General features: G+C 28.4%; 1 long non-coding RNA gene across 2 annotated transcripts; it reads left to right on the top strand.

Annotated features, from left to right (window-relative positions):
* The first annotated feature begins 6,667 nt into the window (after positions 1–6,667).
* LOC115876940 lies at positions 6,668–7,245 on the top strand. 2 transcript variants are annotated; one of them, XR_004049234.1, is made up of 2 exons: positions 6,668–6,701; positions 6,772–7,245. It is a non-coding gene; the product is annotated as an uncharacterized LOC115876940 (long non-coding RNA). The 2 variants fall into 2 exon arrangements; XR_004049235.1 differs by having other exon boundaries at positions 6,753–7,245.
* The last annotated feature ends 1,023 nt before the right edge of the window (positions 7,246–8,268 follow it).

Here is an 8,268-nt window from a genome sequence, read left to right as displayed (position 1 = left end):
TCGTGAATATTTCAAAAACGATAATATTAAAGTGCGGTAAACCTTAATGAAATTTACCTTTATTTTAATCGTAGAAATTAAAAATTAAATAATATACAGGATGTTCTATTTAAGAAAAATAAAAATTTGATTTTTTTTATTTATTTGTGACACTATGTACCTTTTGAAAATCCTTTTAAACTGTAGCTTTAATAATCCTTCAACGAACCCAAAACTTACAATTTGTAAAAATCTAATCGTTTAGTTATAACACTCCGTATCGAATGAGGTGAATAACCCTGTATAGTAGGTATTTGTTTTGGAGTACAAATATTTCTGAAATAAATCTTATGCACACCTATCAAAATACCTATTCATTATTTGACATGGACTGTCAAACCAATGTTGCACTATCGTACTAACAACAAGTTTTTTTTCCTATTCCTAATCGTAAGCGGTTATCGACGTATTTTCGAACTGTCACTATTACACATGTAAATTTCTGTAACCTTGTTTCCGAATCAGCTGGCATTAGGCGGAGGAACATAACAGTAATTGGATTTTTTCTGCACTGAAAAACTTTCAGAATCGATCGCAGATGTTGATATTGCATGATCGTCATGGTGTTGGTTTAGATTAAGCATAAATTGAATGTAATGTTCCGAAAAAATTGTTGGTGATGGTATTTAGCTCAATTGGTGACAGTACTCAGGAACCGTTAAGAATAATGATATAAATCTAAACAAATAACTAAATACCTACAAATGGAAACCTACTAAAAGCAGGACTCAAGAACTTGGAAAACTCCAACCGTAACCTGGAATGGAAAAATCCTGCAACGGTCTGTTTTGTTTTAGTTATGATTAGTAACATACTGATGCAAACACAAATTGGCAGTCGAAAATATTTAACAAATTATCAGTTAATTCACTGATATCAATTTTTTGTCATATCTCTAATCTTCTTGAAAATTTTGACTCTGATACATTCGATTAAAATAATAAATTTAGGAACTTTTTTATTAAATTTACCACATATTTTTCTATAAAAATTATGATGAAACAGTTTATATCTAGTCAACATGTTTTTTTGTCATTGTTGACATGTACCTATTCTTTATTTCGATACCAAATATCTTCAGAACCATTACTCGTAGCCATTTTTCCAAGAGACCCTTTTTACGTAGAAAACAGCGGAAATGTCTTTCACTCTTCACTCAATAGTGTAATACTTATGGACGAAAAGTTATTACTCTTCAAAACAGTTAAAAAAGACGTAGATGGCGTCTCCTACAAGTAAGAGTCATAATCATCATTTTTAGCTTATTCAACCATTTCCAATTATGGTGTAGCCTCCCTCACATACTCTCTTTGTAGTTGGGCCCATTGTTGTCTGTTGTTGGCTATGTGGGCTTAAGTTATCCCTACTAATTTCCTAAATAAATAAATAAATAAATAACGCTTTATTTTACAAAAACCCAAAACAGCTTCATCGACAAAGCATTTAAAAAATAAACAAAAGCACAAAAAATATACAAATAATAAAAAATATCATACAATACAAATCATACAACTCAAAAAAAATTACGTCATTAAAATTACAAATAGAACATACCTGGACATTGCAGAACACAAAAAAAGACCAAAAAGTATCAATAAAATTTTACAATATGAAAATTGTAAATGGATATTATCATTTAAGAGTTATAAAATATTAAATACTATATTTTTAACCAATATGTGAGATTATCAAAATTTTGAAATTCAAAATTGTTCAAGATTAAATATCAACCAAAAAGTCTCCAGTAGTCCTCTCCAGTAAGTATGATTTCAGAGCTTTGCGAAATGCGGGAAAGAATGAAAGCGACTTGATATCCATAGGCAGATGATTGTACATTTTTTTGATTATAATTTTCCTGTTTCGGTATTTAAAGATAATAGAAAGATTTTCTAATGTAATTTTTCGCGAGGATGCCGATTCTCTAATTCAAAATTTTTTAAAACGTCAATTTTGACAGATACGACGCAATCTTGATTTTTTTAAATGGAAACCCGCACATATTTTACCATGGTCCGGTAAACATATTTTAGCTAATTTCAAAAATATATAGTTTGAGCTACTTTGCATTTACCGTTTTCGATATACAGTGGATTTAAACATGAATTGTTCCAGAATCATTTTAAGTGTCTCGCTACCTAATTTAACATTTTCTTCTTTTCTATTTTAAGATAGTAAAAAGATATTTTAATGTAATTTTTCGCGAGGATGCCGATTTTCTACATCAAAATTTTCTAAAGCGTCAATTTTGACAGATACGACGCCATCTTGATTTTTTTTAAATGGAAACCCGCACATATTTTAGCTAATTTCAAAAATATATAGTTTGGTATACTTTGCATTTTCCGTTTTCGATATACAGTGGATTTAAAAATGAATTGTTCCAGAATCATTTTAAGTGACTCACCCAATTTAAAATTTCCCTCTTTTCTATTTTAAGATAGTAAAAAGATCCAAAAGATAATCCAAACCAAACCAAACCAAACTCATTGGGGAGTAATTTCAAAATGATTAATTTTTTGCTAGCATTTCGTGCTTATGCTTTTGCCAGCATCTCGATATTAATTATCTAGATAATAATATTCTCCTTCGGTAACCAAGTCAGCAAGGACTATTATTATTTATCAAAGTAAAACCTCTGAAGGCGGGTAAGGGTACAAATAACCAATATTATTATTTATACTTCTAGTTTTGGAATTAAAAATAATACCAGCAATCATCCCCAAAATTTGTAGAAATTCTTTTGTGAAAATCACTAGTAACTCTATAATAAGGATCCTAAATTCGCCAAGAAAGGTAGACTGTGCTGTGGAAAAAAAAAGATCATATTTTTATTTATTTGCCAGCCGGCTATTAATATGTCGCAGTTTTTTAACTGCCTGGGGTAGTATACAGGGTGGTCCCCGAACTGTATTCCGAAAACTTCGGCAGCATATTCTGCAGATAGAAATAAGTAAAAAAGTTCGTATAAATGTAGGTCCTAAAATGCTTAGTTTCAGAGATACAGGGTGTAGAAGTTTGATTTTTATTTCGATTTTTCCAAATAATTTCTGAAATAACGTCAATATTTGGATAAAAATTGGTATCTGGGGTTTTTTTGACATGAAAAATTTGATTTTGATGTCAATATAACTCCTACTTGTATGGGGCGCCACCTACGTGTGTTTAAACTGTTTTGAAGCGTAATAACTTTTTGTCCATACCTGTATAAAATTACTAGGTGAAAAAATGTACATTTCCGTGACTTTTTACGTGAGAAATGTCTCTTGGTAAAAATCGCTACGAGCAACCGTTCTCAAGATATTTAGAATGGAAATAGTCAGAACTAAAACAGTACTTACAGAGGATCTTGAGATATGTTGAGGTACTTATGAATGTCGAACAACGTTGCTTTGATAAAATTTAACCGCTGCTCTTCCATTTCTTGGCACTTGTCGAATACTACAGTCATATCTTCCGTGTATTTCGGATTCTATTGATTGATCTCCTGTAAAGCCACTTGGTATTTTTCTTTGCATTTCTGAATTTCTTCCTTCGATTTTTGTACTCTGTCTTGCATTTTCTTTACCTAAATTTCAAATAAAAACATTTGTTCAAACTAAGATATCAATTATTGTTTGACAAGTATATATGAAATCAGTTAGCATAACATTTCTCTCTAATTCTAATTACACATATCAGAATTAAAAAAAAACTATTAATATTTTAAATAAAATGCAATGGGAAAATTAAATTAACAAATTAGGTATTAATAATGAAATTCAAACTTATTGTTATACATGGGGTTTTATATCACAATAACTATCTCAGTATAATATTACTTAAAAAAATTAAATTATAATGTTCTAGTTCACCATATTCTAGTTTCCAAACAAAACGCCATCAGAACCATCAAATTTTAATAGAAGTTGTATATTTTTAAACAGAATGTTCTACCATATCTGATTCTTCAGTTGAATAAGTTCAAAAATATGATTTTGTTGGAATTTTCTTCAATGCTCTTAGGAATAAAAAAAATTGTGTGCACTATGTGCGCATATTTGAAGTGAAACCCCTTCATACTTGTCTGCCCGTCTGTGTCTACTCCATTCGGATACCTCTATCCATGTGCCGAGTTTAGTTCCAATCGACCCATAATTAAAAAATTCGCGCCGGGAGGCACGTATAGCCGCCCATACTTGATATTTTTTTTATCTCAAAAACTGCGAGTTTGGCAGTTGGATAAAAATTAAATGGCATTTGGATGTTCTTGTCTTAGTGTATTGGTCAATAAATTATTACCAAAACTTTTAATATCTAACTTTCAATAGATCATTATCTTCTAATTTTCTGTTCTTAAATGTTCTTAAACTCTTTGGGAAATAAGAGCCTTACAATTTAAACAATATAGTATCGTCAGATTTCTAGATTGATTAGAAATAACATTTCTAATTTTGATTGTGTTTTCATTCATATTTTTAAGCATCACTACTAACGCTCAATTTATGTCAATTTCATGCAATTGAACACGAATGCCATTCCAGTTCTAAGTGAATGGCATTCGTATTCGAAAACTCATAAAAAATTAAGGAGGTGCTGATTTCAAGCCCCCTGTATATAGAACAGGAGTAAATGCACAGTATACCAAACTATATATTTTGAAATTAAACAAAATGTAATACCGGACCATGCTAAAATATGTGCAGGTTTCCATTTAAAAAATGAAGATGGCTTCGTATCTGTATCATAATTGACGTTTAAAAAAATGATGTAGAGGAGAATCAGCATCCTCGCGGAAAATGACATTAGAAAATATTTTTACTATTTTTAAATAGGAAACAGGGAAAATAATAATTGGTGAGACACTTAAATGATGTCCCTGTACACAACGCAACGTGGCTTTTGCTAGTTCTGAGCTGGGGGTTGGTAGACAAAGATCGTGCTCCGCATTCCTAAGTGGATAGTTGGCAGGGTGGCCTTTCGGGAATAGCAGATATGTGCTTGCGGATTAAGCAAACGAATTCAAAAATAATATACAGGGTTGTTCACCACTTACGACACGGGTATTGTAGCTAAACGATGAGATTTTTACAAATTGTAAGTTTGGGGTTCGTTGAAGGACTGTTAGAGCTACAATTTAAAAATATTTTTACAAGATACAGAGTGTCCCAAATAAATAAAAAATATCAAAGATGTATTTTTTTAAATGGAACACCCTGTATATTATTACATTTTTAGTTTCTACGATTAAAATAAAGGTAAATTTGATTAAGGTTTATTATACTTAAACATTACGTTTTTGAAATATTTTCAATTTTGTGAAATTGCAGTAAAAATTTTAAAGCTTTATTTCTCCAAGGGTATCAATGTTTTTAATACTAAATATTTAATGAAGTTTATTTATTGATCAGTTATTGTGTTGCAATAATAAAAATAATACTACTTTATAGAGAGTGTCTAAAAATTTACTTTAAATAATTATTAACTTCAAACGGCAACAACTTCTTTAATTTAAATAGAATGCCCTGTATATTTTAGGAGAATCAGATGCACAATTAAATTGTCTATCAAATTGTATTATACCATTTTTTACCTATCCCTTCAAATTTTCGTAGAAAATGCATTTTCTTATAATTTAGAAATATATCCATGGAATATTGACATTTTAGCACAGATAACACATAATCCAGATGGCTCCTTACGTGTTAAAAATTGTCACCCTAATTTCACTCCAATTTGGAAAAATATTGGAGTGACATTTCAATAATCTGAAATTTTTAGATATCTTTTCTCACTTTTTTGGGAGGTTTTGCTTCTCTTGCACAGATGTCGCTTGCACTTCAGTTGCGTGGTTGCCAAACGTTATATCGAAATATATTTCATTTCATTATGAATATATAAAATTAAAGGTATACCAAATTAAAAATTATGTAATTTATAAACATGAAATAGATATGTTAAATTAATATATAAATATTTAACTTAATACGTTCATTATTATTTTATTAATCTATCGTCACACGTCATTTACCAGTTCCCTAATTACGAAAAGTTTCATATGACATTAACCTCAAAAATGATCTTTGAAAACAAACAACAACAAACAGAGCAACAAATGAACAAATAACTACATAATGACTGATAATGATAAGTGATAATAATAACTTTAATGATATGAAGGCTGATGAAGGTAATTATAAACATTATTTCCAGTTTGTTTAATAAAATATAGGATACAATATAACTAAGCAAAATCAAACAATTTTAGACAACCAATACAAGATTTTAGAACTTGACATCGTGATAAACAAATTGTACATTCAGGAACTCGTTTAAATATTATAGGTAAGTAATATTTTCACAAAACTAAACATTTTAGCATAAAATCACAGATAATATATAGAATATTACCTATGATAAAATGTTAAATACTGATGTATAATACCTATGATAAAATGTTAAATACTGATGTATATTTATTCTAATCACATTTAAATTTAAAGTCAAAATTTTCATAAAAAGAAAATGATAATTTTTCGTAAATATAAAGTAAATAATATTACATATTTCAGGTTGATTGACGAATACTCTACAGTTGATTAAGCCCATGATGATGCGAATTAATATACTAACTTCTAAAGAAATAACGTAAAAGTTTACATTCATAACTCATCTAACCATTATAGGTAATCATTTTACAAAATTAGCCATTTTGATTATAATATTAAGGTACTTAGGTACATTTTTATCTTCTAGATCAGTAATGTCGTCATAATTTAAATGAACTCACAGATAGCAATGGGGCACTGCACCGAAGCAGTATTACAAAATATGTGAAATAAAACTGTAATACAAATTGCTCTATAAAATTTAATAGAAATAAATTTATTTATGAAAATTAAGTTATGAAGTTTTATTTTTCCTAGGAAAAAAATAACATTTATATTTTGATCAATTTAGAACATTACAGTTAAAAAAATATGTGTTAGAATAACATATTTTTAATAAAATTGCAGCTTTTAATTTTTATACTTTTTTGCTTTTATATCAATAAGAACTAACGTAAGGAACAATTCATATTTATACTATGAAAACACATGCATATTTTTTGATGTTTTTAAAACCAGTGAATGATGTTGAAATATACTACACCTATTATTCTTATTAACTAACTTTAATTACAAACTTACACATTATTGTCATTGGAAATAAATTAATTTGGATATTCTATTTGTTTAGAAACTTTTTTACCTATTGTAGTTTTTTTAAAACCTACTTGATTTAAAACAAAAAAATGTCACCTGTTGTGACAAAATAAGGTCTTTTTTACTAGAAAACAATCTAGTGAGCTTTTCTAATAATACTTTATTTGATATACCATATGATCGAAAAAACGGCGTCAGCGATGGCTATGAAATGAAGATCGCTGTCATTTTAAATGTAAATTTATATGGGAAATGTCATCGATTGCCATTTCCCAGCCAACTGGACGCCGTTTTTTTTTGATCATACGGTATAATATGTATTCCCATCTGTTAATCTTTTTATTTTAAGGAAGATTTAGGAAGGGTAGCTTAAAACATGTTTGTCGATCAATTATCTTTATATGTCGTTTGTAAAAATATTTTACAGTAGTAGAAAATAAAACTGTTTTTAAGGCGAACAGCTTCTTTGCTAAAATATTTTTTTGGTCCCAATACATAATGATTTACATTTTATTTTTAACTTCAAATAATGAATTTAATGGAAAAATTGCAAGTCATAAAAACGTTCTAAATATACAAATCTAACCATTTTTTCCATACCGTTGCTCCAGTTTTTTGTCAAATTAACGAATATTAGAAATAGTTTATTTCAACCTCTTCAGCTTATTTTAAAAATGTTGACAAATAACAAAGAATACACCCCTTAAAGTTTCGCATTTGTCTTGATATACTCTGTTAAGACAACAGTAAATAACTTGTAATATAACTTCGAAATATAAATTTGAAATTAAAATAATGATTTGTTATAGTGATTTACGTTTTATTAATTTTGATTTTTTTTTCTTAAATTTAATTTAAAAGTGATTTACGTTATTTATTAATTGAAACGTTTAAAATTTGAATATACGTTCAAATTTTTTTTTTACAATAAATTTGTTTATGATAAATAATTTTATAATAAAAATAAGACCGAATTTCCTGGAAAGTTTGCCAAATTTGTACATATGAAAACCTAGCTTTACCACTTATCACAGAAAATCTCTATTCC

Source organism: Sitophilus oryzae, unplaced genomic scaffold (genome assembly GCF_002938485.1).
Source record: "Sitophilus oryzae breed Bouriz unplaced genomic scaffold, Soryzae_2.0 scaffold_1440_pilon_pilon, whole genome shotgun sequence".
In the NCBI taxonomy this organism is placed as follows: domain Eukaryota; kingdom Metazoa; phylum Arthropoda; class Insecta; order Coleoptera; family Curculionidae; genus Sitophilus; species Sitophilus oryzae.
Note: the sequence above shows the minus strand (reverse complement) of the source record. Positions and strands in the feature narration are given on the sequence as shown.